The sequence below is a fragment of the Tamandua tetradactyla genome, chromosome 3 (assembly GCF_023851605.1).
Source record: "Tamandua tetradactyla isolate mTamTet1 chromosome 3, mTamTet1.pri, whole genome shotgun sequence".
NCBI classification, from domain to species: Eukaryota; Metazoa; Chordata; class Mammalia; order Pilosa; family Myrmecophagidae; genus Tamandua; species Tamandua tetradactyla.
The window spans coordinates 71,571,541-71,599,251 of NC_135329.1; the positions used below are offsets into that span (position 1 = coordinate 71,571,541).

Consider the following 27,711-nt stretch of genomic DNA (forward strand, 5'->3'; position numbering starts at 1 on the left):
CAAGTCTCTGATTTTCATATAAGTATTTTCTGAAAGAGATCTTAACATATTTGTTCTTTTGTATTTACCTTATTTTGCACAACACCTTGTCCCCAAGATTTATTCAGCTTGCTGTGTGCCTCTAGACATCTTTTCGTAGTGGCACCATGTTCCATCATACAAACGTATCATAGTTCACAATTCTGCTTCTCAATCATTGCACCCTTCAGCCCCTGCCATCTTCTGACCTCATGGATACTGTTCCAAAGAAACAAATGATGTCTTTCAGCATCCTTGCTTGGTTGTTCAAGCCGCAGCACTCTCAATTTTTGTCAATTTTCGATGGTCCATAACGCAAAGAACTGAAAATCATAACATCATCAACTATCAAATCAAAACTACCCTTGAGGGTGCAAGTGTAGTTCAGTGGTAGAATTCCTGCTCCCATGCAGGAGACCTGAGTTCAATTCCTGGGCCATGACCTCCCAAAACAACAACAACCACAAAAACTTCCCCTTATCTCTTGTCCCCACCCCACGAATTATCTGCTTGTGGTAGTGCTATAGTAATGTTTATAGCTTCCTGTTTAGTGATGGCCATAGAACGCATTTTTAGATTACCCCCTATACCTCTTGTCATGGTCAGTTTCATGTGTCAATTTGGCCAGGTGGTGGTACATGTTTCTCTGGTTGGGCAAGTGCTGGCCTGTCTGTTGTGATGAGGACATTTCATAGAATTAAATCATGATCATGTCAGCTGCATCCACAGCTGATTGCATTTGTAATCATCCAGGGGAAGTGTCTTCTGCAATGAGTGAAACTTGATCTAATCACTGGAAGCCTTTTCAGGAGGAATCAGAAGAGACAGGCTCTCTTCCTGCTTCAGCTGGCAAGCATCTCCTGTGGAGTTGGTCCAGACCCTCAATTGGAATCATCAGCTTCTCAGCTGTTCCTGTGGATTGTGGATTCTATGTTTCCATGGTTATGTGAGATACTTTTATAAGTTTTATATTTGTGGATATATCCTGTTGATTCTGTCTCTCTAGAGAACCCAAACTAATACAGCTTGTTACCAGGAGTGTCTCTTAAGAAACATAAATTCAAAAATGAATTTCTATGAATAGTTTTCTACTCAGACTGGACTCAAAGGCACTGAGGACTCTGATTCCCATAATCAGAATGACACTGCCAATCCATGGGAAGAGATAGTCAAATATCACAATTCAATTCTTCTAATGCTTTGTACAAAGCCAGGCTCTGGAGGATAATGTTTTTGTAATCTTTATGGAGCTTTGTGAAAATAGTGGGTTTAGAGATGCTGGCTGGTTGTTGTTAGATACACTGGATACAGTAAGGAGTGAAAGGGATGGGCTTAAGGTTTCAAACGAGAAGCTTAAGTGCTGTCTGACAGATGTAAACGTTTTTAGGAGTGTCCTGAAGGAAAATCTTATTTCCTGTAGCCGTAGACTGGAGATCTCTGAAAATCAGCCTCATAATCTTATTGTTAGGGTAGCCCCTTTGCCACGTAAACTGAAATGTCAATCTTGCATGGTGCCTGCCATTAAAGTGAGGACATTGATTGGAAAGGAGTGGAACCCTGAAAAACGGGTTGGTGACATGTAGATTGATAATGATGTTGGGGGTGTGGTTGAAACCCTAGGTTATGCTCAGGACTTTCCAGATAACCCTGTAAAAGTTTGCCTTGAGGACATAACAGCCCCACCTCCAGCCTGCCATGATGAGTGGGCCACCCCAACTCCTCCTGAAGGGATTAGCCCTAGAGCGTTTAATCCTGTTTCACCAGAAGAAACTGCAAATGGATGCCCTGAAACAAATGGCTTGGAAGATATTTCTAATTCTTTTCATGAAGCACCCCCACCACCCCTCATTTCTTCCAGACCTATAACTAGGCTAAAGTCCCAACAGGCTGGTAAAGGTGAACTGCAAAGTCTCTCAAATGAGGAGGTACATTATACTCCAAAAGAACTGTGTGAGTTTTCCAATTTATATAGACAGAAATCAGGGGAATATGTGTGGCAATGGATTTTAAGGGTGTGGGATAATGGTGGGAAGAATATATGGCTGAATTCCCGATATGGGCCCAATAACCAGAGATTCTGCATTCAGTGTAATAACTTGAGGGGTTAGAAAAGGCATTAACAGTTTGTTTGGATGGTTGGCTGAAGCACGTATGAAAAGGTGACCAACATTACCTGAGGCTGAAATGCCAGAGCTGCCCATGTATAATGTACATGAGGAGATCCAGAGGTTTAGAGAGACTGGAATGTTAGAGTGGATTTATCATGAAAAGCCTGCTCTTACACCCCAAGAATGCCCAGAGGATGTAGCTTTTACTTGAGCAGCGAGAAATAAATTTGTGAGACTAGCACCATCATCCCTGAAGTGTGCTGTAGTTGCACTTCTCTGTAGGTCAGATATTACTGTGGGAACTGCTCTCACTGACCTGGAAACCTTAAACACAATGCAGATGATGGGATCTTGAGTTGGGAGAAGCCAGTGACAGCACTTAATCACCAAGACAGGGTGGATGTGGTTATTACAATAGACAGGAAACTCAAAGCAGGAATCAGAATAATCTGATACACAAAAATTTGTGGTGTTGGCTAGTAAATCATGGGTACATAGGAATACAATAGATGGGAAGTCTACTAAATTCTTGTTCGAGCTGCATAAACAAAAGAGCTCTAGGTCAAGTGAACAGAAGTTTAACATGAATAACCAAAACATAGAGTCATGGCCCCTTAGTCAATTTCCAGACTAGAGACAATTTATTGACCCAGAGCCCCTTAAATGAAGGGGAAGCCAGATCTCTTTGGGGAGAAAATTGTAACACTTCCTGAAAATTATGCTATTAATCTTCCTCCAAGCCTTCCCCAAGGAGACTGATGGCCTTTTACCAGGGCAACGGTGCACTGGGGAAAAAGAAATGATCAGATATTTTGGGGATTATTCAACACTGGTTCAGAAGTGACATTAATTCCAGGACACCCAAAACGTCACTCTGGTCCACCAGTCAGAGCTGGAGCTTAGGGAGACCAGGTGATCACTGGAGTTTTAGCTCAGGTTTGCCTCACAGTGAGTCCAGTGGAAACCCAGACCCATTCTGTAGATATTTCCCCAGTTCCATAATGCATAATTGGAATAAAAACACTGAGCAACTGTCCTAATCCCCACGTTGGCTCTCTGACTTGCACAGTGAGGGCTGTTATGGTGGGAAAGGCAAAGTGGAAGCCACTAGGACTACCCTACCAAGCAAAATAGTAAATCAGAATTAATACTGGATTCCTGAAGGAATTGCAGTGATTTCTGCTACTCTTAAGGACTTGAAATATTCAGGGCTGGTCATTCCCACTACTTCCCCATTCAACTCTCCTATTTGGCCTGTGCAGAAAAGAGATGGGTCTTGGAAGATGACAGTGGTTCATTGTAAACTCAACCAGGTGGTAACTCCAATTGCAGCTGCTGTTTCAGATGTGATATCATTGCTTGAGCAAAGCAATACATCCCCTGGTACTTTGCTTGCAGTTACTTATCTGGTCAATGCTTTTTTCTCAATAGTTGTTAGTAAGGACCACCAGAAATTTGGATTTATTCTGTTTTGAGTTTGTTGGGCTTCTTTGACATATATTTATGTACTTTATGAGGGTTGGGAAGTTTTCCCCATTATATCCTTGACTACTCTTCCTATCCCATTACTTCCCTCTTCTCATTCTGGGACACCAATCAGCCTTATATTGTATGTTCTGTTTGGTCTATCATTTCCCTGAATTCCAGTTCAATTTTTTCCATCTTTTTTGCCATTTTATTTTCAGTCTTTGAATCAATTATCCTGTTCTCTATATCACTTGTTCTTTCTTCTGTCTCTCAAAATGTAGTGTTGTGTGCCTCCAGTATGTTTTTTATTTGGTCAACAGAGTCTTTAATAGCTGTGATATCTGCTGTTTTTCTATTTGTCTTTTCAAGTTCTTCTTTATGCTCTCTTCTGTCTTCTTGATCTCATTTAGGTCATTTGTTATCCCTCCTATTTATTAAGTAGAGACATATGAATATCTTTGCTTAGTTGTTCCAAGGTCTGAGTCTCTTCTTGTGTTCTAATTTGTTCATTAGGCAGGTGATATCTGTCTGCATTGTGATATGCTCAGTAATCTTCTGCTGTCTTCCTGGCATGTAACTATCTTGATTGACTTTTTTTTGATTGATTTCTTTCAGTAGTCTAAGGTCTTGTGTTTGTGGAATGGTCATACAGCAGGGAGCAGGACACAGCCTGGGGCACTCAGTGTGGAGATTTGTCTGAGGAAAGGTATGGATACCATTTGGGGGTGTTATGCTGATGCTTGTGTACGTGGGTGCCCTGTGGCCAGGAGGATGTAGCTGTGCAAGTGCACTGGTCCTGGGGTCATAAATCTTGTGAGCACTGGTCTAAGACATGGGCCCCCTTGTTCACAGGCATAGAGCTGTGGCAGCAGGTTATCTTTACTCCTGTGTGGATTGGGGGTAGGTGTGACCTGGCTGCACAGGTCAGCACTTTCTCAGAGCTGGGAAGTGAGGATGAGAGCTGTGCACATGTGCTGTTCTAGAACTGCTGTAAAGTGTGGTTCCCAGAGATGAATGATGTGATTGGTGGCCTGTGTGAATGAGTGGACCTGGGAGTGCCAAAAACAAATGCACAGATCTCAGGCAGGGTGTGGTGTCTATGGGCTTGTGTTGGGTGCAGCCTATGTATGGAGGTTGGTGCTGGCAACCTTTATGCACTGACAACAAACTTCAGGGATCAGAGGGTGGGAGGCAGTGCTTAGGAGGTATGCAGAGAGGTGGGTTGGGCTGCACCTGTGCTAGGAATGAGGGGAAGTTATATGTACTGGGGGCTGGGGGAGTGGGGGTATCTGGAGTATAGGAAATGGGAGTGGGAGATAGGGTTTTGGTTTATGGGGTGTGGGGTGCATCGACGTTCATGGAGCTGTGCTGGTGAGGCAAGCACACCCAAGAAATGCAGCCTGGCTTACTCCCTAGTCCCGTGTTTCCATCTGTGCACTCCCATGTGCTCCATGCCTTCCCACCAACCTCCAGCTTTCTGCCTCTCAGTTCCTCGGCCTCTGCAGCCAGGGCTGCCCCAGGTTGTGCAGAAACTCTCCCAGGTCAGCTGCACTCCTGAATCACCATCACAGCGGCCTTCCTGTCCCTTCTCAAACTCTTACATGGAGCAGGGCTCATCTCATGCTCCTCTAGGCATCCATCTTCCTGGAAGACCAGCATTGAAACGTTTGGTTTACTTTTCTCTTTGTCTGAAATATTCACATGGCTCCAAGGTCAAATGTTCCAAATCAGATCAGTTCAGAGATACAGGGCTTCTTTGAGACACTCATAGATTTTATACTTAATTTTAACTGCCAGCTGTTGTATTAGTTTATTATTCATTTTAATCAAGAAAGTTTACTTGAAGCTGATTTTAGTGTAGAATAAGAAACAAGAAGAATTCTGCATGTCCCTTACCCCGTCATTCATTCAGAATAGTTTCTAATGGCAGAGAGTAAACTTTCACACAAAACCATGGGTTTTCAACAGGTGTATTGGTAAAAAAGAAGTTGGAGACCAAGAAAGATTCTGAGAAGTTGCAGCAATCTCTGAAATCTGGCTAGAAGTTACCTTAATGACTTCTGTTAACTCTTGACATTTTAACTGTCTCTTTCTGTTTGTCTTTAAAAATTAGAGGCCAGTTGTCAAATTTATGATACCCCCAAATTTATAAATTTTTAAATTTTTTAAATTTTGAAATATAAAATGTATAAAGGGAAAAAGCAACAATTTTCAAAGCTCATTTCAACGGATTTCACAGATTGTTAGAGGTTACCATTCTACTGTTTTAGATTTTTCCTTCTATCTAGCTGGTCCAAAACACTGGAGGCTAAAAGAAGTGTCAATATAATGATTCAGCAGTCATACTGATTTGTCAAATCCTATTTTCTCTTTTATAAGTCCTCCTTCTCCCCTGATTCTTCTCCCAATTTGTAGGGATCTTTAGGCAATGCCCGTTCTGAATTATTCATGTTGAGAATGGAGGTCAGGAGTAAAGGATAGGGAAATGGAATTAGTTCATAATCTCAGAGAGGCTGGCCCACCTCAGTTTCAGGAATTATTTACCGGGGAACTGTTTTGGAATTACAGGTTTCAGGAAAGCAAACATAGTGCAGGAGACATTTATAGAGTCTCAGTTTGAGACCTAGGTGTTCTTAAGATTTAACAGCAGTGATGTTAGTTAGGATTTAGTAAACCATGGCAATTAGCACTATCTAACTGAAGTTTGCATAAGTGTCCACTCCAGAATAGCCTCTTGCCCTATTGATCTCCATTAGCCATAATGCCTTATTTTATTATGTTTCTTTTTCTTCTTTTGATCAGGAGGTTGGTGCCAATCCCACTATGCCAGGGCCATGCTCTTCACCAGGAGTCATGCCCCACGTTGTCAGGGAGAGTTTTGCCCCTGGGTGTCATGTCCCACATGTAGGGTGAAGGGTAATGGTGTTCCTTCAGAGTTGGGCTTAGAAAGAGGCCACAGCTGAGCAACAAAAGAGGTTTCCTGGGAGCAACTCTTAGGCCTCTTGATAGGTAGTGTTTTCTTCTCCACTACAGAAATAAGTTTCATAAGAGCAAACCCCAAAATCCAGGGCTTGGCCTATTTTCTTGGGATTTCCCAATGGTTGAGAGGGTACCCAGGGTTTCCCAGATGGGAAAGTTTAAAGGTTCCTTTGGACACACCTGGGACTCTACCAATACTTTTAAATTATCAACCCAGCATAATCTGAGATATATCCTGGTATTACATTAAGCTTTACAGAATTACATGGTCTCATTCTTTTTGTAGGCTCAAGGTGTTTGGTTTCTTTAAATGAACTATCCAGACAGATTGATTTACATTTTTGTTACAGAATATTTTTGTTCTAGACATAATAAACCTCTCTGCCTTTGCTTTCCTATAGTAGCTGAAGATTTAGAGTACATGCACTATCATCTTTTACCCTGTATTCTGATTTACCAGATTGGCTTCATTTTTTAAACTCTAATTGAGGCCTGATCTCTTTCTCGATTACTTTGTCGTTTTAGGTAGCTATGCTCACTTTCAAGACTGCAGCGCTCCATTTCCAGGTCTTAGGTGTCACACAGTCACTAGAACTTGCAGGGAAATGCCAGTTGACCCCCACACAGCTCAGAGTCTCAGTATCTAGAAATACACTTACAACTTCCCTAAGTGTGGCTGCTAGAAGGGTTTACAATCAATTCTCTGATTTTCATATAAGTATTTTCTGAAAGAGATCTTAACATATTTGTTCTTTGTATTTGAAGGAACATCTTTTCTGCTTCAGTGTTGTGAGGACTTTTAGTGTGGTTTGTGCAAAGAACCAGGTTTATGTCATTTTTCACAGCATGACCCTTTTTCTCTCGCCTCTGACCTGGACCCTCCTCTGTTCCTGTGTGTCCAAAACCAGCATCTCACTAGAGCTGTGCAAATCTCCTGATACCTGGTCATTCAACTAGCTTGATACTTCTTCAGAATTATTCTGGTGATTCCAGATCTTCTGAGTTTCCATACACACTTTAAACAATCACGTTGATTACCAAAACTGCTGAGAATTTTTTGGTTTTTCATTTTATCTCTATGTTAACTTGGGGAAAAATGACAAGTTCTCACTATTGAATAATCTAATCTACATATATGGTATTTCCTTGCATTGGAACCTTCTTAATATATCTTAGTATGGTACAGCATTTTTATAGTGAATAGAGGCATTTGGTTTATTGATGTGATTGCAAATTATTGTATTTCATTTTCTGTCTTGCTCATAGATGGAGATAAATTTATTTTTGTATATTTAATATTTATTTCCTTAGTTGTGATTGGCTGATCCCTTTTTAACTTCCTACATTAGAAGCATAGATAACTGATTTTCACCTTTTAATTTCTAATTCAGGTATTTATAGATATTCATTTTTTCTGAGTGGTGCTTTGACAGTATTCTACAGGTTATATTAATCCTTTTTTTAGTTCAGCCCATTTTCTAATTTCCCTTCTGAATTCTGATTTATGCTATAATTTGTTTAGAGCCATATTATTTATAGCCAGGTATATATTTTGTATTGTGTCTTAGCATAATTCCACTGTAGCCCGTGTGCATACTAAGTCAAGAGTCGACAAACTATGCCTTTGGCCAAATTAGACCTACCATTTGTTTATACAAAAGAAGTTTTATTGTAATAAAATCATTTTAATTCATGTAAGCATTATATGCTGCTGCTTTCTGTTAAAAAGAGAGACTCAAGGAGTCCTGGCAGATACCATAAAGCCAGGTTCAGAATAACTTTGTTGACCCTGATTTAAGTTATTTTAATCCTTTGGTATTTGTTGACACTCACTTAATACCCAGACCATGATCACTTCTGGAAACTATTCCAGGTGCCTCCTAGAAGAAAATGAGTTCACCTGCTGAGTGCACTGTCCTGATACATTAGTGGGGTCAGGCTTTCACCCAGGTGACCAGGAACTCTTTCCCCCCCCGTTTTTGTCATTGTCATGGTTGGTGGCATTGACATATTCTAACAGTCATAGAGTAGAGAAATATCAAGGTGTATCATGACGAGGGTGGACTTGACAAGTTCTTCTGTTTTATACATTTTGCTGTACATACTCTGAGGCTATGTTTCTAGGTGTGTGGCAATTTGGAATCGTTATTTCTTCCTGACAGAGTGGACTCTACAATTATGAAATACTGTTTGTAAAGCTCTCTTTAAGCACTCTGCCCTGAAACTTATTGTGGCCTATCCTGCTTAGTTTGTTGCTTATAAGATGTATCTTCCGTCATCCTTTTGTTTTCAGCCCTCTCTGTCCTTCTATTCACTTATATCTCTTATAAGCCAAATATAATTATTATTTGTTTTAGTTTATAAATACTGTCTGATAATCTTTGTTTTAGAATCTTTAGATCATTTATATCTAATGCAATTGATATTATATTTTCATTTGTATCTATGAACTAAGTCTTTGTTTTCTATTATACTACATTCAACTATTTATATTCTTATTGTTTTTCAGTAGTGTTGATTAAAGTCATGAGAATGTTAAATATTTCTCTTCATATTCTAGAAATTATTGCTTGATGCAATGTTTAACATATTTTTTATACTTGGAGATATCATACTGATTTGAAAACATTGTCATCTGTTCAAAATTCAGGATGGATTTTATAATAGCATTCCCCTAATGTTCCCACACAAAATGGTTCTCATTTTTCCACATTGAAGAGGTCATATAATTTACATTACGCAGCCAGACCTCTGAGAAGGCCAGGACATGCTGCCGAGTCATTGTCTCGACTGCCTAAGAAGAATCAGATGAGTGCTGGTCATGTTTCAAAAGGGCTAATTTGGGATCAATATCAGCAACCTGGTCTTGGGTGATTTTGACTAAATTCTTCAGGAAATGTTAGAATCCTTGATTCCATTTGTCTTGCTCAAGACAGAACCTGCCTTGTGTTTGTCTCATTTTCACTTGTTTTTGGGTCATCATAGCTAGTGTAATGGGCATTTCCCTTCAGCGTGCCTTTCCTGTGAAGGGATGTGATTGTAAACTGGCGCAGTAGGTCCAGTCGAAGGTGATGCGTGGTCATTTATTGCACGTGGGCTGCAGGTGTGTGTTTTTTCAGGTCCTCAGCCATCTGGGATGATGAGTAAAGGGTGTCAGACCAGAGCAGAGTCACTTCTCACTGATGAGAGCTGTGGATGTGCATGTGGGGGGAAAACCACGTTTGTGACAGTACATTTTATTTTTGTCAATGCTTGTCTCAGCCGAGGGCCCTGTGGTGGGAATCAACCAGCTCCTGAGAACACGGCCCTGGGAGTACAGCTGGGTGGCCATGGAGTGACCATGACCCACAGCTGAGGGCAGTAGGCAGAGCAGGTGGCTGTGTCAGTCTGACCCATCCTTGCACCCAGTCCCTCTGATTCCAGCTCTGGGATCATGAGCGGTAAGCACAGAAGGATGTCAGGGCCAGTTTGCTCATGGGGGAAAAATGGGTAAATGCAGTGCTGTGTGTCCCTGCAAGCTTGTCCCAGGACCCCCGCATCTGCCTGCAAGGTTACCTGGGTTTGGGGCATGGCAGAGACCTGCTTAGGCACAGTTGTCTCTCACCTGAACTCTCTGGGCAGGAGGGGATCATGAAGCCCGTCACCCATGCACAGGCAGCACCTCCCTCCAGACCCTGCTCCCCTCGGCCCTACCTCTGCCCAGACCTTGGGTCAAGCACCAAACCCAGGCCCTGCCCAGCCGTCCTCTTGCAGACACTCAGACATGGCCACTAAGCGCTGGCTGGCAGGTGTTCTCCCCCTTGTTGTCTCCCGTCTCTGGGCCATCGGCCTAGTGAGTGAGCCTGTCACCTCAGGGAGAGTTTGTTCTTCGTGTTGCATGGGAGGGTGGAGTGGGTGCTGCCAACTGCCTAGGCTATGACCCCCTGCCCACGCCTGGCCCATGCAGCACTGCCATCTCATCTGGATGGCCTTAGTGTGTTCAGCTGGTGCTTTACCTTGTCACATGAGTTGGAGACTTCAGCAGGGAATTCATCCATCTGTGTTGCAAAACATGAACTGTTTCTCCCCCTGCCCTGTATTGTGACACACCCTGCATGTGGCTCCTCATTCTCTTTGCAGCTGTTTGACAGCTTCAGGTGCTTCTGGAACATTAAGCCAGATCTTTATTTTGCCTGGGTTCCTTTATTTTATTTTGCTTTAGTGCTCAAACTTTTTCATTATGAAAAATACAGAATAAAAAGAAGAATAGTACATTTATAGTTGTACACCTCTCACCTAGATTTAGTAACTCTAATGCTCTGCCATTGTACTGGTTTGCTAGTTGCCAGAATGCAATATACCAGAAACAGAGTGGCTTTTAAAAAGGGGAATTTAATAAGTTGCTAGTTTAGACTTTTAAGGCTGAGAAAATGTCCCAGTTAAAGCAAGCCTAGAGAAATGTCCAATCTAAGTCATCCAGGGAAAGAAGGCTGATGCAGTTCATGGTTTCTCTCTCAAGTGAGAAGGCACATGGTGAACACAGTCAGAGTTTCTCATCTGGAGGGGTACATGGTGAACAAGGCATCATCTGCTAGCTTTCTCTCCTGGCTTCCTGTTTCATGAAGGTCCTGAGGAGGCGTTTTCCTTCTCCCTCTCCAAAGGTCTCTGGCTCATGGACTCTCTACTTTGTGGTGCTGCAGTATTCTCTGCTCTCTCTGAATCTCCCAAAATGTTTCTCTTTTATACGACTTCAGAAACTAATCCAGACCCACTCAAATGAGTGGAGACACATCTCCCCTAATCCAATTGAACAACCATTCATGATTGGGTTAAACCTCCAGGAAGATGGTCTAATTACATACAGTACTGAATAGGGATTATTCTGCCTTTACAAAATGGGATTTAGATTAAAACATGGCTTTTCTAGGGGAAGTACATCCTTCCAACCAGCACATCCATAGTGTTTCACCAATAGCTCTGTATTTGTATGAACCATTTCAGAGTATATTAAAGCTATCCTGTCACTTTACCTCAAAATACTTAGGCCTGCAGTTGAAAAAAAAAGACATCCTCCATAGCCATAAATCCTGGTCATATTTCTCAGAAGTATTATCCACCAATAACATCTAAAATCCAGGCTGTATTCTGATTACCTCACAAATGTTTTCCATGTTTCTTTTTTTAAAACAAAAAATACCAAGATCCAAATAAGCTGACCATATTGTATTTTTATTATTCTTTTCATTTCCTTAACATCCCCCTCTGGCACCCCTTTTATGCCCAGTGCATTGACTTTTTTGTAGAGATTGCATTTTGTCCTGCAGAGTGTCCACTTTTCTGGCCTGTTTTGATGGTTGCTTGTGGTGGCGCTCACCTCTCTAGCCACCCTCTTTTTAAATGTGGGCCGCCATTTGCTTGGCTGTTGTCGCCTGCTCACTTGGGTGCCCATGCTTCAGGCTGCACCCTGCCGGCCCATGGAGAGCCTTGGGCACACACGTCCTTGGCCTAGGCATGGCTGTGTCTTCAGCCAGGCAGGTGACGCAGGTGTACATTTGACCACCCAGCTCCAAGAATGGACAGTGGCCTGCAGGGGACCCTGCACCCGGCCCTTGTGCCCTGCCTGCAGTGCAGCCCACATACCTCTCACTGTTGCCCTGTGTGGCCGCCCCTGTGGCCCCAAGGCCTATCCACATGGTCACTGGGCACCACATCATTCCAGGCAATGTATTCTGCTGTGTCTGTCATTTTATGCCATTTCAGTCACGTTAACTTTTTTAGTAAGTGTGCTATTTGTCTTTTAAAGCTGCCGTTTGGCAAGCTGGCTAGTCTGCCCTCTGTGGTGTTCATGGTACTGTCAGTGGATGTGTCGGCTGTCTGGGGCTCTTTCTATTTGTTAAAGTTGGGGTTTGGGGAAGCTTAACTAAGAACACCCTAGAGCTGTGCAAAGGTAAAATTGTGCAAAGTGTTCTTGAACTGTAGAAATGAGGTCGTTCACATGTGCTCTCCCTACTGTGTGCACAGGTTCATCATGAAATCTAGAAAATGCTTGGCACTTTAAAATAAAATACCACAGAACTTCAAATAATTGGGGTATTTTCGTCCAAAGTTCATGATGTTTAGCAGCCAAATTGTATTTATTTTTACAACTCTTTTATAGAATCTTTGGCTGCACTCCATGAAATACCATTAGTAATTAAACATTTGAATCAAACTGTTTAAGTCAGTATTATCACAGAGTGAAAAAATTATAGATTTTTCAGTATAAATTTAAGATTGAAAAAACTCCTTGGAAAATTACGTTGTCTACTTTATGTGTTTTGAACATAAATAAAGCAGTTCTGTGATAGCTAAAGACAGGTTGATTCTGGTATAAACTACTTCTTTCACTAGTTTAAAAGAATCTAAATCTGGGTTTTAGGTAAGGGAACATGCTGCAATGTTATTTCTGTCTTCTGGTTTCCTCTCAGTGAGCCCTGGGCCCTTTTGTGAATGGGTTTGTTTTCCAGCCTTGGTTCCACCATGATCCAAACCTGTTTCTTTGGCACCCCCACCACCTCCCACCCACACTTTTGCTGTTTGTAGGAGGAATATTTAATTTCCCAGGAGCCCGAGTACCCCACCCCATTTTCATAAACTTCAGAACATTGTGAGTTATGTGTAGTGAGGGTTGTGAGAGGCTGTATGTGCAGCACTCACATGGTGCCAACGGGTGTGGGAGGCCATGTGTGCAGCACTCACACAGTGACAAGGGGTGTGGAAGTTCACCTGTGCAGCACTTGCTTGGTGCCACGGGTGTTTCTCTTCTCCCCTGCTCCCCTGTCAGACTTCTTCTCTTCCACTTCCCCATCAGTTGTCTCTCTGTGCTACTCAGCTCCTGTGCCTGGATATGTAATTTGGGGTACAGTGGCCTGTGGGTCTGGAGATGGGAAGCAGAGGGGCCGGGGGCCTGGCTGCCAGCCTGGGGTGCCCTGCCCTTCCTTCTGACCCCATAGCAGCAACCCGGGTAGGGAGCCTCTGGAAGCTGGAGCACAGCAGACGTATAAGTCGCTGTCATGCACAGACAAAGCACTGCACCCGCCAAGGGCACCACTTAATGACCAATTTTCACTGTTTTATGTCAGGAACAGAAGAAGCTAATACCCTTTCAGCTAGTATTTCAGATGAGAATTCGACTTGTCTGTGGCATGAGACTCTTGAGGCAGACCCCATGGTCAGATAGAAAGGTAAGACGAGGCCCTGTCATGCCTTCTCCCTGCCAGGGGATGTGGGGTGTGTGCCCCAGTGGGAGGACATGGTGCAGCCCCTTCTTCTCCTGGGTCACCGGGTATCAGGGCCAACCAAGCTCCCACAGTGGGGCCCTGGGCTCACTGCCACACATGCACACCTGAGGCTGCAGGACACATTCCAAGGCTGCCTGAGAAAATGAGGGGGTTGGTCACTGTGTGGGGCCCTGCAAGCCAAGCTGGGCACACCCTGAGTTCACACTGACAAAGCACTGAAAATAACAGTTTTGTGTTTTGAAATCATTTCAAACTTAGAGGACAGTTGCAAAAATACTACAAAATCCACAGAGAAAACTCCAACACCCCCCCAGAGACCCAGGCCCATGAATTTTAAATATTTTGTCACATTTGCCATCCCTTTCTCCCTCCGTCTTCCTTCCACCCTCTTTCATCTCACCATCCATCCATCCATCTGTTTATTTTCTAAACATTTCAGAGTAGGTTGTATATATCATTAAAAAACATTTTTAAACATGGACACTATTGCTGCCAGAATGTGTTTCTCTGTAATGTTCTGTTACATTACAAAGGTGTTCAGTTGTATAACAGTGAGAAAAATGTTTTCTGAGTCGTTTATTTCTCAGCATTTGCTCTTTAAGAGCCAGGAGCTAACCATTGGCATGGAGGGTTCCAGTGGCCCATGCCATCACATGTTGTAGCATGTCATTGTGTGTCATCACGTGGGGCCCCTCGGGTGGCAGTGGCCAGGCTGGGCACGGGCTGTGTCTCAGATGCGTGGATGTCTGGGCCACAAGACTGCACTTTGGTTGTGTGTCTGTGTAAGCAGACACCATGTGTTGCAGGCCTGCGGCTATGAGGAGACAGGCTGTGCTGCAGTGAGGGGCCTTCTCTGAGGAAGGGGTGGGGCAGACACTGGCTAGAGGGAACTGAGACCCTAGAGGCTGGAGGGTTGTGGGGAGGCCAGAGGTGGGTGGGAGAGTCAGAGGGGGCAGGGAGGCTGGGAGTTGGGGATGGAGGCTGGGAGGGGTACAGGGAGGCTGGAGTGGGCAGGGAGTCCTGAGGGGGTGCAAGGAGGACTAGAGGGACACAAGGATGTTGGAGAGGTGCAGGGAGGTCAGAGGGGGGCAGGGAGCCAAGAGGGGGTCTGCTGAACAGCCCTGGGCCTCAGCCTGTGGGGAGGTGCTAAGGGGCAAAGGCTAGGCTGCTGAGTGAACAGGGGCTGGGTAGGGAACTAGACCACATGCAGGCTGGGGGCCAAGGGGGATGAGGTCTGCGGGAGCCTGTAGGTCTGGGGAAACTCTGAAAGTGGAGGCTCTGCTCTGTCCCTCTGTGGGCCTGGCCTCCACCTCTCCAAGCTCCTGAGTGCTGAGGGAACCCACAATCGGCCCCAGAGCCCAGGGGCAGCCTGCAGGAGAGCATCCTGGTGGAGGCAGGAGGAGGCCGCATGGAGCTGGAACGCTGTCCTCTCCTGGTGAGAAGCCGCTGGGCTGCTGCTCCCGGTGGCCCTCGTTTGGCAGAGGTTTGCACTCCCACAAGGTGGTCATGAGAGATGGGGCAGGCGCCCAGCTCTCCTGCCCCACACCCCACACCCACGGTCTCATGGGCATTGTCTAGTTATTGGTCTGATGTTATCTCTATGATACACTTTCCTCCTGTGTTTTTACCTAATATCATGTTACAATTCATAGTTGTGTTTGTTCTTTGGCTTTCCATCTTTGAAAATCAAATGATGGTAGGAACTAGAAAATACAGTTAAGAAGAAATGGGTGCATTCTTTTCTAGTACAGATCCATAAGTACTTACGTGTGTTATTCTCGAATCCTGTGATGCTCATTTCTATTTCAAGGTTTGCTAACATAAATATTAACTTTCTGATATTGTGTTTTTTTAGGTGTCTCCATCAGTGATGGAGGTAAGAAATGGACTAAAATAAATGTGTTTAAGTAAATAAAAAAGTATTTGCAAAGTCTGCTTGGGGAATGGCAAGAAAAGGGGAAAATTCAACTTCCCCAAGTGGAGAATTCTCGATATTCTCACAAGCAGTGGGGACAACCAAAGCAACAGGCTGTGCCCCCAATCTTGGGGTTTGTTCACATAAAAATATCCCTGAAAAGATAGGCTAAGCCCACTTAAAATTAGGCCTAAGAGTCACTCACTCCCCAGAGAACCTCTTCTGTTGCTCAGATGTGGCCTCTCTCTCAGCTGACACAACAAGCAAACTTACTGCCTTCCCCCTCTCTACATGGGACATGACTCCCATGGGTGTGGACCTTCCTGGAAACGTAGGACAAAATCCTAGAGTGGGCTGAGACCCACCATCAAGGGATTGATGAAACCTTCTCTACCAAAAGGGGGAAGAGTGAAATGAGACAAAGTGTCAATGGCTGAGAGATTCAAACAGAGTCAAGAGGTTATCCTGGAGGTTATTCTTATGCATTGAATAGATACCACCTGTTTAATGAAGATGTATTGCAGAGGTTGGAGGGAAATGCCTGAAACTGTAGAGCTGTATTCCAGCAGCCACGTTTCTTGAAGATGTTTGTATAATGATACAGCTTTCACAATGTGACTATGTGATTGTGAAAACCTTGTGTCTGATGCTCCTTTTATCTACCTTATTGATAGATGAGTAGAACATATAGATTAAAATTAAATAATTAATGGGGGAACAAATGTTAAAACAAATTTAGTACATTGAAATGCTGGTGATTGGTGAGTAGGAGGGTTGGGGGTGTGGTATGCATCAATTTTTTTCTTTCTTCTTTTATTTCTTTTTCTGGATTGATGCACATGTTCTGAGAGGAGATCTTGATGATGAATATACAACTGTGTGATGCTACTGTGAGTTATTGTTTATATATCAAGAATGGAATGACCATATGATAAGAATGTTCATATTTGTATGTTGTCATGTTTTTCAAAAAACTTTAAAATAAATAAATATGTTTAGTATAAATTGTATACCTTTATAGAAATAGGCATGATATTGCAGATTTATATTTTACGTGATTACATTGCATCAGTGAAAGTAACTTCAGGAAGCACCTTTTTTCTATTATAGCAGTTGTAGATATACAGAAAAATTACACAGGGAGAACAGAGGTCCCATGTGTCCCTCCACATACATGCACAGTTTTGTCTGTTATTAACAGTTTGATTAGTGTGGCATCTTTGTTGTAACTGGTAAAACAATATTATTGTAATTGTCCTATTAACTGGAGTCCATGGTTTGCATTCACATTCACTGTTTGTGTTGTGCAGCTTCAGGGTTTGTAAAAGTGTTTGTTCTGGTGACAAGTAGAGCCTGAAGCATTCAGGTACGTGGTTCCTGTGCTGTGCTTCCACCCCTGCTGCCCTGGTCTTACCGTCAACCCATGCCAAAGCCCCTCTGTGACCGCAATGAACCCGGCTCCCCACCCCACCCCGGCCCTGGAAACTGCATCTGTTTTCTGACTATGAATTTTCATACTATACTTATTTTCTATAAGTAACATGATATAGTATTTGTCCTTCTGCACTGGGCTTGCTTCACTCATCATGATGACCTAGGAAAGTATATCTTGACTGTACCAGATTAAGATTTAATTTACATGTTTTAATTTTAAAAATATTACATGTCAGGAGTTTTTTCCAGAGTATATTTCCAGTACTCAAATTCTGGTTTATTTTTACTGCTCTGTAAAGCATAAATCTCTTTTCCTTTAAATAATGAAGTAAATGTAATTCTTTTAATACTTTGGTTTGCTATTTACTGATTCCATTCTTTTTATGAAAATGAGGAAAACATATCAGATTATAAGAAGAATATGGTATATGCCCAAAGTAGTAAATAAATAGATAAGCAGGGAGGAACCTGAAGAAGAAAATGGAAAAGCATGGTCAGCCCCGTGCTGCTGGATGGGGGCCTCATCCAGGGGCACATAAGTGTGTCACTGCCAGGCATATGTGTGCGTCACTACTACGTGTATGTGTGTGTCACTACCAGGCATATGTGTGTTTCGCTGCCAGGCATATGTGTATGTCACTAACAGGCATATGTGTGTGTCACTACCAAGCACATGTGTTTCACTGCCAGGTGTACATGTGTGTCCCTGACAGGCATATGTGTGTGTCACTACTAGGCACATGTGTGTGTTGCTGCCAAGTATTGTGTGTGTCACCCCCAGGTGCATGTGTGTGTCACTGCCAGGTGTGCTGCCTGCCTGTGTTGACCGTACAGTACACACCTGGGGCTGCCATGGCCATGGAAAGCTTCCTGGCTGGCGATCCAGAAGGCAGTCGGTGTGCCACGTACTTAATGGTCACCTTCTGCCAGTGTTGTGATGATGATGAGGTGACTCACGGGGTGTGCACCTTGTGGCAGGTGTTGTTGCATTTGTGTCCATTTCTTTGCTCAGGCTGCGTTTCTTTCCAATATCCTGCTGAATTGATTGGCCACCTTTTGAATTTTGATTTCTAGAAACATTGAGCCAGTTCATATTTCCAGGGCTTGAGGGTACCCTTTCCTCAAACCCTCACCCAATGTGAACATCAAAGTCTGTTTTATCTTTATGAAAGTGATGGGTGAAAAAAAATAGCTCCTTTATCTTTACAGTTGATTGCTGTCTTTTCAAGTGATGATGTTCTGTTTCTTCCTTTGTGACCTCTGTCCAAATTGTCATGAACACAGAAGAAGGCAGACCTGCTGGCCAGGATAAGTCAGAGGCCTCACAGAATGTGGAAACCCCAATGAGCTCTCATTCAGCTTCACATCCGTGTGAATTTTACACCTTTACCTGGGAAGACAGTCACGACTTTGACACAGCTTTTTCTATATCATTCAGTCTTTATTTAATGCTTGACCTTAATTATGGGGAAATATTGTACAAAGAAAGAACAATTTGTGTAATTTTTCTGCTGTTGAGGTATAAGTAACTATATGTAGAGCATTCTAAAGATTTAGGGAAATCCATAAGTATGGCTTAAGCTCATTGTGCTTTGATTACTGATAGTTATGTTAAATAAAATTAGGTTTTGAACCCTAAAATATAAGATTAAAAATGGGTATTTTTTAAGTTATCAGGTTGATGCAATGTTTAGAATATTCTGTAGCATATGTCACAGCCAGAAGATGCTGGTTGAAAACCAGTGTTGATGTTACCCTGGTGTGTTCGTTAGATTCAGTTGTCAACGTGGCCAGTTGAGCATACCTAGTTTTGATGCTGCAGATATAAGCCAATGGTATGTGAACTTCATGTGTTGCCAATTACATCTGCAGTCAGCTAGGAGGCGAGTCTGCAGCAATGAGTGACGTTTGACTTAATTGGCTGGTGCTTAAATGAGAGAACGCAATGAAGCACAGCCTAAGCAGCTTGGCATTCCTCCTCTGAGCACTCACAGCTTAGCTCAGGCCTTTGGAGATGCAGAAAGAAGTCACCCTGGAGAAAGTTGTTGGAACCCATGGGCCTGGAGAGAAGACCAGCAGAGACCATCCTGTGCTTTCCACATAAGAAAGAACCTCAGTGGAAAGTTAGCTGCCTTTCCTCTGAAGAACTAACAAAAGAAATCCCCTTTTATTAAAAGTCAATCCATCTCTGGTGTGTTGCATTCTGGCAGCTAGCAAACTAGAACACCTGGTTTTCTCTTTTCTGCTTTGAAACGTGCAACTTGTATCCTTTTTGGTGCTAGCACCCTTGGCTTTAGGAGAATACTTCAGCCTGGTAGTGCATGGCCAGCCCTTCCCAGGGTCAGATGCCAGGAGAGCATGGAGGTGCTGGTGGCCGACAGGAAAGATGGGAGGTGCTGGTGCCAGACAGGTGAAGTGGGAGGTGCTGGCGGTGCAGGTGTCTTGACACATTCTCCTGGGCAGGGGCGATGGTGTGGGGTGGGGCTTCAGGGCAGAGGTCTGGCCGAGCAAGCCCTGCCTAGAGGCCCAGCTTTCGCAGGTTGGTTTCCTGGGTGGGTGGGTCCGTTCCTCTCAGACACTCCCATGGTTCCAGAACCTACAATTCACAGAAGCCTGTGGCTGATGGGCAGCTTCCAATTTACTTTTATTTCTTTTATTTAGGACTGGGAGCTGTAAAATGGTCTCAAGTGTGATTGTAGAGTCCCAGCATTCGGATAATGAAGGATGAACCGTTTGTGGTGGAGGCCTCAGCAATGTCAGAAATTGAAAGGTCAGTTACTGCAGGCTAGGGCTTGTGGGTAACTGTATTTAATGACATTGGAGTTATTCTAGCTTTTAAAATTATGTAGACCAATGTTCCTCTAATTTTCAGTTATTTATGTACCCTCTTTAATTTGGTCATTTATTTTGAAATACACAGGAACATGATTTTCAGAATTCAGCCAGTGGGAATCTTCTTCTCCTTCCTGGTCAGGCAGCAGCAGTGGAAGTGGAAGAAGGTGAGAGGCACTGTGGGTTCTGGGTGTGGGTGTGCGTGCCTGTGTGTGAGGAAAGGATCCAAAGCACATGCGTTTGTGTCTGTTCTGTCCGTGGTTAGCTCAGAGGTCAGAAGAGCAGTCATGGGACACTTCAGGGCTGAATCTCCCCGATGCTGGTGGTTTCTATTCTGGGGGTTCAGGAGTGCTGTGACCTGTCCCTGCAGGACTGGGGGTGGCCACCCCATGACCCCAGCACCCAGCTCTGTGTTCCTGACTGGCAGCTCTGTTGCATTACAAGATGAGGTTGCTGGAGTGGGCTGTGTGCTGTTCCACGATGCTACTGCTCTTCCCCAGTGCAGGGGTGTCCATAGTCCTCACCCCTCAGCAGGACAGAGCAACCCGAAGCCACCTACACCTCACCTGCTCGCTACCCTGTCCTGAGACCTGTGTCACCTGCACCTGCTCAACCCCCAGAACCCAGGCTCATGTCTCCTCACCCACTTGCCCCACAGTCCCCAGGCCCATGTCACCTCACCTGCTTGCCCCCAGACACCAGGCCATGTCACCTGCACTGCTCACCCCCAGCCCACAGGCCCATATCACCTGGCCCATGTCACCTCACCCACTCAACCCCTAGTCCCCTGGCCTGTGTCACCTCAACTGCTCTGCCCTCAGTCACCAGGCCTGTGTCACCTCACCCACTCACCCACCAGTCCCCAGGCCCATGTCTCCTCACTTGCTCACCCCCCAGTACCAAGGCATGTCGATGAGTGAGCAGCGACATAAGACTAGGCTGTTGCAATTTGAGGCTCTAGCTTTACTCTGCACTTTCTCCCTCCCCCTCTTTCCTGCTGTGATTTGTTTGCTGATGGAGCTTGTCCTCACAGCCAGCCACTGGTTATCACACTCTCATGGTGTGCTTAAGTGTACTTGTGTGTCCACCATGTCCTGTAAAGTGGTTCTAGAAACATGATCACATTCTGGTTGATTGTTTGGAAGGATATTTGGTAGGTGGAGCTTGTGCTTGCCACTGTCTGTCTGTCTCTCTCCTTGGGGAAGATCTGTTATTTCAACATTCAGGGTTGCAAAGTGGTGGTTTTCTCAAACTGTTCTTCTTCCTTACTCTTAGGCTGGAAAATTCTGGTGCAGACTTTTCCCTACCCAGCCCTCTGATAGCCCCAGGCACCATTCCTGGAAGAGGCTGTATGCCTGACCCAAGTCTTTTATGGATCAGCTTTCATAGTAGTGAGTTTGTTTCCTGCCATCCAACAAAGGTGGCTTATGAAGGATTTGGGGTTTGTATTGTTTGGTGATTATATGAGATCAAAGAGTTTTAACACATCCATTGTGCTTCATTTCATTCCATCTCAGTTTTTCTTGTGACTTTCCAGTTGCCTAGTCTTCGGCCAATGGGAACCCTTTGACATTAGACTGTGACAGCTTTGTTTTCAGATATGGCAAGAGGTTTCAGGCTCATTTTGTGTATTTTCTGCCCCATATCTGGAATCTGCTGTTTCCACAAGGAGCCTGGGGCCCTGTTTCTTCTGGACTAGTCCTTGTATTTAGGTGTTTTCCCTGGACAGAGTAGAGCATTTTTTAAATAAGAAAATATGTCCTGAGTTCATGCTGGTATTTCTAATCCAAATTTAGGCCTGCAGGGTTAATCCAAATTAAGTCTTTGAGTTCACACATCTCTCCCATCTCTGGCACCCCCATCCCAAACCCTAGCAGCCGCCAGCAAAACTTCCTTCTTGTGTTTCCTAATCCTGCGACATATACACAGCGATTTCAGATCAGCAGTGCCAGTGCTCATTAACAGCTACATGATGACTGAAAGCACTGGGGATTTTTTTATAGATGTTTGTCTCTCAGTCCTTAAAATATATCCCATTAGGGATGTACAGTACTTACTCTGTTTTAAACTTATAAAATAATTTTTCTCCATTAGCCTAGGCTGCTAATTTGATATGTTTAAGTACATTGGTTTCATTTTGCTTTAAAGTTATAAGCATTGAAATTTTCCTTTTCTTTTTTTTTCTTTTTGTCATTAGCACACACCAGGAATCTAACACAGGTCTCCTGCATGGTAGGCAAAAATACTGCCACTGAGCCACTGTCACACCACCCAGCATTGTACCATTTTATTTTATTTTTTAAACATTTTTATTGTATAGTATAATGCAAAAGCAAAACAATGAAATAAAAAAGCAATAGTTTTCAAAGAACTCTTCAACTCGTGTTCATAGGACAGATCCCAGAGTTTGTCATGGGCTTTCATATGATCTTCTAATATTTTTCCTTCTAGCTGCTCCCGAGTATAGGATGCTAAAAGGTTTAATTTTTTTTATCATCACAATCAACTTTGTTTTCTTGTTTTGTGAAAAATAACATATAAACAAAAAAGTTGTAAGTTCAAAATACAACACCACAATTAGCTGTAGAGTGTGCTTTGGAGTTTGACATGGGTTACAATTTCACAACTTTAGGTTTTACTTCTTAGCTACTGTAAAATCCTGGAGATTAAAAGAGATATCAATTTAATGATTCAGCATTCATATTCATTTATTAAACCCTTTCTTCTCAGTATAACTCCAACATCACTTTGATCTTTCCATTCCTCTCTTTAGGAGTGTTTGGGTATGGAATTTCTAAATTTTTTGTAATGGAAGGGTCCGTCACTAATATGGGGTAGGGAGATGGATCTATGTGATGTTCTGGAGAGGTTGGGCACGGTTTCAGAACTTATCTGGCCTGTGAGCCCTCTGGAGATTGAAGGTTTCGGGAAAGTTACTCTAGTTCTTGGAACCCTTGTGTAATATAATATATTGCCCTAGGTGTTTTTTAGGATTGGCTGAAATGGTCCTGGTTGGGGGTTGGCAGGTTATGATAGGCAGCAAGGTCTACCTGAAGCTTGCATAAGAGCAGCTCCCTGAGTAGACTCCTGACTCTATTTGAACTCTCCCTGCCACTGATAACTTTATTAATTATACTTGTTTCCCCATTTTGGTCAGGATGGAATTGTTGATGCCATGGTGTTAGGCCTGGATTCATCCCTGGGAGTTATCTCCCACATTGTCAGGGAGAATTTCACCCAAGTGTGTCATGTACCACGTAAGGGGAGGGCAATGATGTATTTGCAGAGTTGGACTTAGAAAGACTGAGGCCACAGATGAGCAACAACAGAGGTCCTCCAGAAGTAACTCTTAGGCATGCCTATAGACAGCCTAAGTTTCTCTGCTACCTTCATAAGCTTCACAAGAGTAAGCCTGCTGATCGAGGGCATGGCCTATTGATTTGGGTGTCCCAAGTTTTGATACAGTATCAGGGGATTCCCTGATGGTAAGGTTTAATTGTTCCATATTCTTTCTCCCATCCTCAGGGGACTTTGCTAATACTTTTTGATTATCTGTTTAATATACTCTTGGATGTATCCAGGCATTACAATAATCTATCCAGGATTAAAGGACCTCTTTCTTCTTCTGTGCTCCCTGTGTTTCAGTTGTTCAAATGATCAATACAGATAGTTTGAATTAGATTATGCACTACAGAAAATTTCAGTTCCAGACTAAATAAACTTTCTTCATTTGCCTCAAAGAGTATGGGTGGTTCTAAATTATAGACACTGTCTTTCTTACCCCTATATTCTGAATTACTTTAACCCCAACCTGTTAGGGTTCATTCTTATCTCTAAATATCAGGTTATATATGCAAAACATCCTTTCAAAATCCATAAATATTTATCGCCACTCCGGACTTAATGTGTCTGCTCTAAAAGCTTACAATCTAGGCCCCTGTTATCTTACGAGCATTTGCTAAAGGTGACCAAACCATTATTATACTTTTTAAGTATTTATGCAGTTTCTAGCTATTCTGTATTGTAACTCTCTGACTATACCTTTATGCTAGTCATAAAAGTGGACTCATACATTATTTATCATTTTGGGTCTGGCTAATTTCACTCAGCATTATGTACTCAGGGCTCATCCTTCTTGTCATGTGCTTCAGGATGTCATTTTGTCTTACTGCTGCATAATATTCCACTCGTCTGTTAATGGGCATTTGGTTTGTTTCCATCTTTTGGCCAATGTATATAATGCTGCTATGAACATCAGTGTGGAAACGTCTGCTTGTGTCACTGCTTTCAGCTCTTCTGTGTATATACCAAGTAGTGCTATTGCTGGATCATTGGACAACTTGATATTTAGTTTCCTAAGGAACTACCAAACAATTTTCCTGTAGTGTCTGCACCATTAGTGCATAAGTGTCCCAGTTACTCCATATCCTCTGCAACATTCGTAGATTCCTATTTGTTTAATAGCAACCATTCTTAGAGCTAGGAGGTGGTATCTCATTGTAGTCTTGATCTGCATTTCCCTTATAGCCAATGAAAATGAGCATCTCCATGGGCTTATGAGCCATCTGTATTTGCTCTTCAGAAAAATGTCTATTCATATCTTTAGCCCATTTTGTGATTGGGCTGTTTCTTCTTTTGTTGTTTGTTGTATGCTTTCTTTGTATGTGCAGAAAATCAAATTTTTGTCCAATATGTGATTTCCAAATATTTTCTCTCATTGAGTTTTATTCCTCTTCACCTTTTTGACAAAGTGTTTTGAGGTGCAGAAGCATTTGATTGTGAGGAATTCTCATTTGTCCACTTTTTCATTAGCTGCCTGTTCTTTGGGTATAAAGTTTGGGAAGCTACTTCCTATTACTTAGTCTTGAAAATGTGTCCCCACATTTTCTTCTAGAAGCTTTATGGTGTTAGTTCTTACAGTTTAATTTTTGTGTAAGGTGTAAGAGAGAAGTCCTCTTTCATTCTTTTGGCTATTGATACCCAGTTCTTCTGTGCCTAATTATTGAAAAGACTATTTTGTCCCAGCTCAGAGGATTTGGGGGCTTTGTCAATATCAGTTGACCACAGATTTGGTGATGACATGTTGGTCTTCTGTCTGGTCTCTTTACCTGTGATTGGTTTGTTGAGATCTTCTATTTCTTCCTGAGCCAATATAGCTTGTTTGTGTGCTTCCAGGAATTTGTCCATTTCATCGAATATATTTGCATGTAGTTTCATCTATGTATTTCATCTATATATTTGCATACAGTTCTTCATAGTATCATCTTATGATTTCTTTTATTTCCTCAAGGTCTGTGGTAATGTATCCTTCTCATTTCTAATTTTGTTTCCTTGCATCCTCTCTCTATTTTTCTTTGTCAGTCTTGCTAATGGCCCATCAACTTTATTGATTTTCTCAAAGAACCAAATTTTGGTTTTATTGACTCTTTCTATTCTTCTTTTGTTCTCTTCATTTATCTCTGCTTTAATCTTTGTTATTTCTCTTCTTCTATTTGCTTAGAGGTTAGTTTACTGTTCTTTCTCAAGTTCCTAGAGGTTTGCTCTTAAGTCCCCGATTTTTACTCTTTCTTGTTTTATAATATAGACATTTTGGGGAATAAATTTTCCTCTCAGCACAGCCTTTGCCACATCCCATAATATCGGATGAGTTGTAATTTCATTTTCATTCATCTCCAGATAGCTACAGCTTTCTCTAGCAATTTCTTCTTTAACCCACTGGTTGTTTAAGGGTGTGATTTTGAGCTCCATATATTTGTGAATGTTCTCATTCTTTGGTGGTTATTGAGATCCAGCTTCATCCCATTGTGATCAGAGAAAGTGCTTGAATAAATTCAGTGTTTTCAAATTTATAAAGAAATGTTTTGGGCCCCAGCATACGATCTATCCTGGAGAATGTTCCCCGAGCACAAGAGACAATGTATATGCATGTGCTTTGAGGTACAAAGGTCGGCTTTCTCTGATCTGGGAAGTGAGGATGAGGGTTGTGCACATGTGTGGTTCTAGGACTGCTATAAATTGTGTTTCCGAGAACTGAATGATGTGATTGGGGCCCATGTGCATGCATCGGCCTGGGAGTGCCATAAACAAATGCACAGAGATCAGGTAGGGTGTGGTGAGGTTGTCGGACACTATGGGCAGGGGTCGGGTGTAGCCTAGGTATGGAGGTTGGTGCTGGCAAGGTTTATGCACTGGCAACAAACTGCAGGGAACAGGGAGTGGGACGCAGTGCTCAGGAGGCTTGCAGGGGAGGTGGGTTTGGTTGCACTTGGGGTGGGAATGAGGGGAAGTTATGTGCTCTGGGGTCTGGGAGTGGGGGCATCTGGAGTACAGGAAATGGGAGTGGGTGATAGGGTTTGTGTGCATGGGGTTGTGGGGTGAGTCGCTGGTCATGGGTCTGTGTTGGTGGGGGAGTGCACCCATGGAATCAGGCTTGGCTTACTCCCTGGCCCTGTGTTCCTGTCCTTGCACTCCTATCAGCTCGATGCCTTCGCAGCAGCCTTCAGCTTTCTGCCTCTCAGTTCATCTACCTCTGCAGAAAGGCCTGCCCCAGGTGACTCAGAAGCTCTCTCATGTCAGGTGCACTGGTGAGTGACCACCGCAGTTGCCCTCCTGTCCCTTCTCTAATTCTTCCATGGAGCAGGGCTCAACTCATGCTTCTCCAGTCAGCCGTCTTCCTGGAAGCCCAGCATTGAACCATTTGGTTTATTTATTCTATGTGTGTCCTATTCACATGGCCCCAAGGACAAATGTTCCAAACCAGGTCTGTTCAGTGATACAGGGCTTCCTTGAACCTCTCAGAGATTTTATAGTTAATTTTAACTGACAGCTGTTGTATTATTTTATAATACATTTTTCTCAATAAAGTTAACTTGAAGATGTTTTTTAGTGTAGAATAAGAAATAAGAACTCTGCATGTCCCTTTCCCCTTCATCCATGCAGAATAGTTTCTGATGGCAGAGAATGAACTTTCCCACAAAACCATGCATTTTCAACAGGTGGACTGGTAACAAAGAATTTGGATCCCAAGAAAGATTATGAGAAGGTGCAGCAGTAACCAAAATCTGGCAAGAAGGTACTATAATGAATTCTGTAAACTCTTGACATTTTATCTGTCTCTTTCCTAGGTTTGCCTTTAAAAATTAGAGGTGAGTTATCCAATTTATGATACCCCAAAATGTATAAATTTTTAACTTTTTTTAATTGTGAACTGTAAAATGTATAAGCAAAGAAAGAGTAAAGCAATATTTTCAAAGCAGTCTTCAAGAAGTAGTTATAGGCCAGATCCCAGAGTTTGTCAGGGCTACCATATGACCTCAGATGTTACTGTGGGAACTGCTGTCACTGAGCTGGAATCCTTAAACACAATTGCAGATGATGGGATCCTGAGTTGGCAGAAGCCATGTGACAGCACTTAATCACCAAAGACAGGGTGGATGTGGCTACTCCAATCGACAGCAGACTCAAAGCAGGAATCAGAACAATCGGATCTGCAGAAATTTGTGGCATTGGCTAGTCAATCATGGGCTACTTAGGAGTACAATAAATGGGCAGTCTACTGAATTCTTGTTCGAGCTGCATAAACAAAAGCATTCCAGGTCAAGTGAACAGAAGTCTAGCATGAATTACCAAAGCATAGAGTCACAGCCCCTAGCCTATTTCCAGACTTGAGACAATTTATAGACCTCGAGCCCCTTGATGA

The 27,711-nt window shown here is 43.0% G+C and overlaps 1 long non-coding RNA gene across 1 annotated transcript; it reads left to right on the plus strand.

Moving 5' to 3' along the window:
• Nucleotides 1–17,118: 17,118 nt before the first annotated feature.
• On the plus strand, nt 17,119–27,076 carry LOC143677382 (uncharacterized). The gene is made up of 3 exons (XR_013172554.1): nt 17,119–19,950; nt 20,101–20,179; nt 27,008–27,076. It is a non-coding gene; the product is annotated as an uncharacterized LOC143677382 (long non-coding RNA).
• The last annotated feature ends 635 nt before the right edge of the window (nt 27,077–27,711 follow it).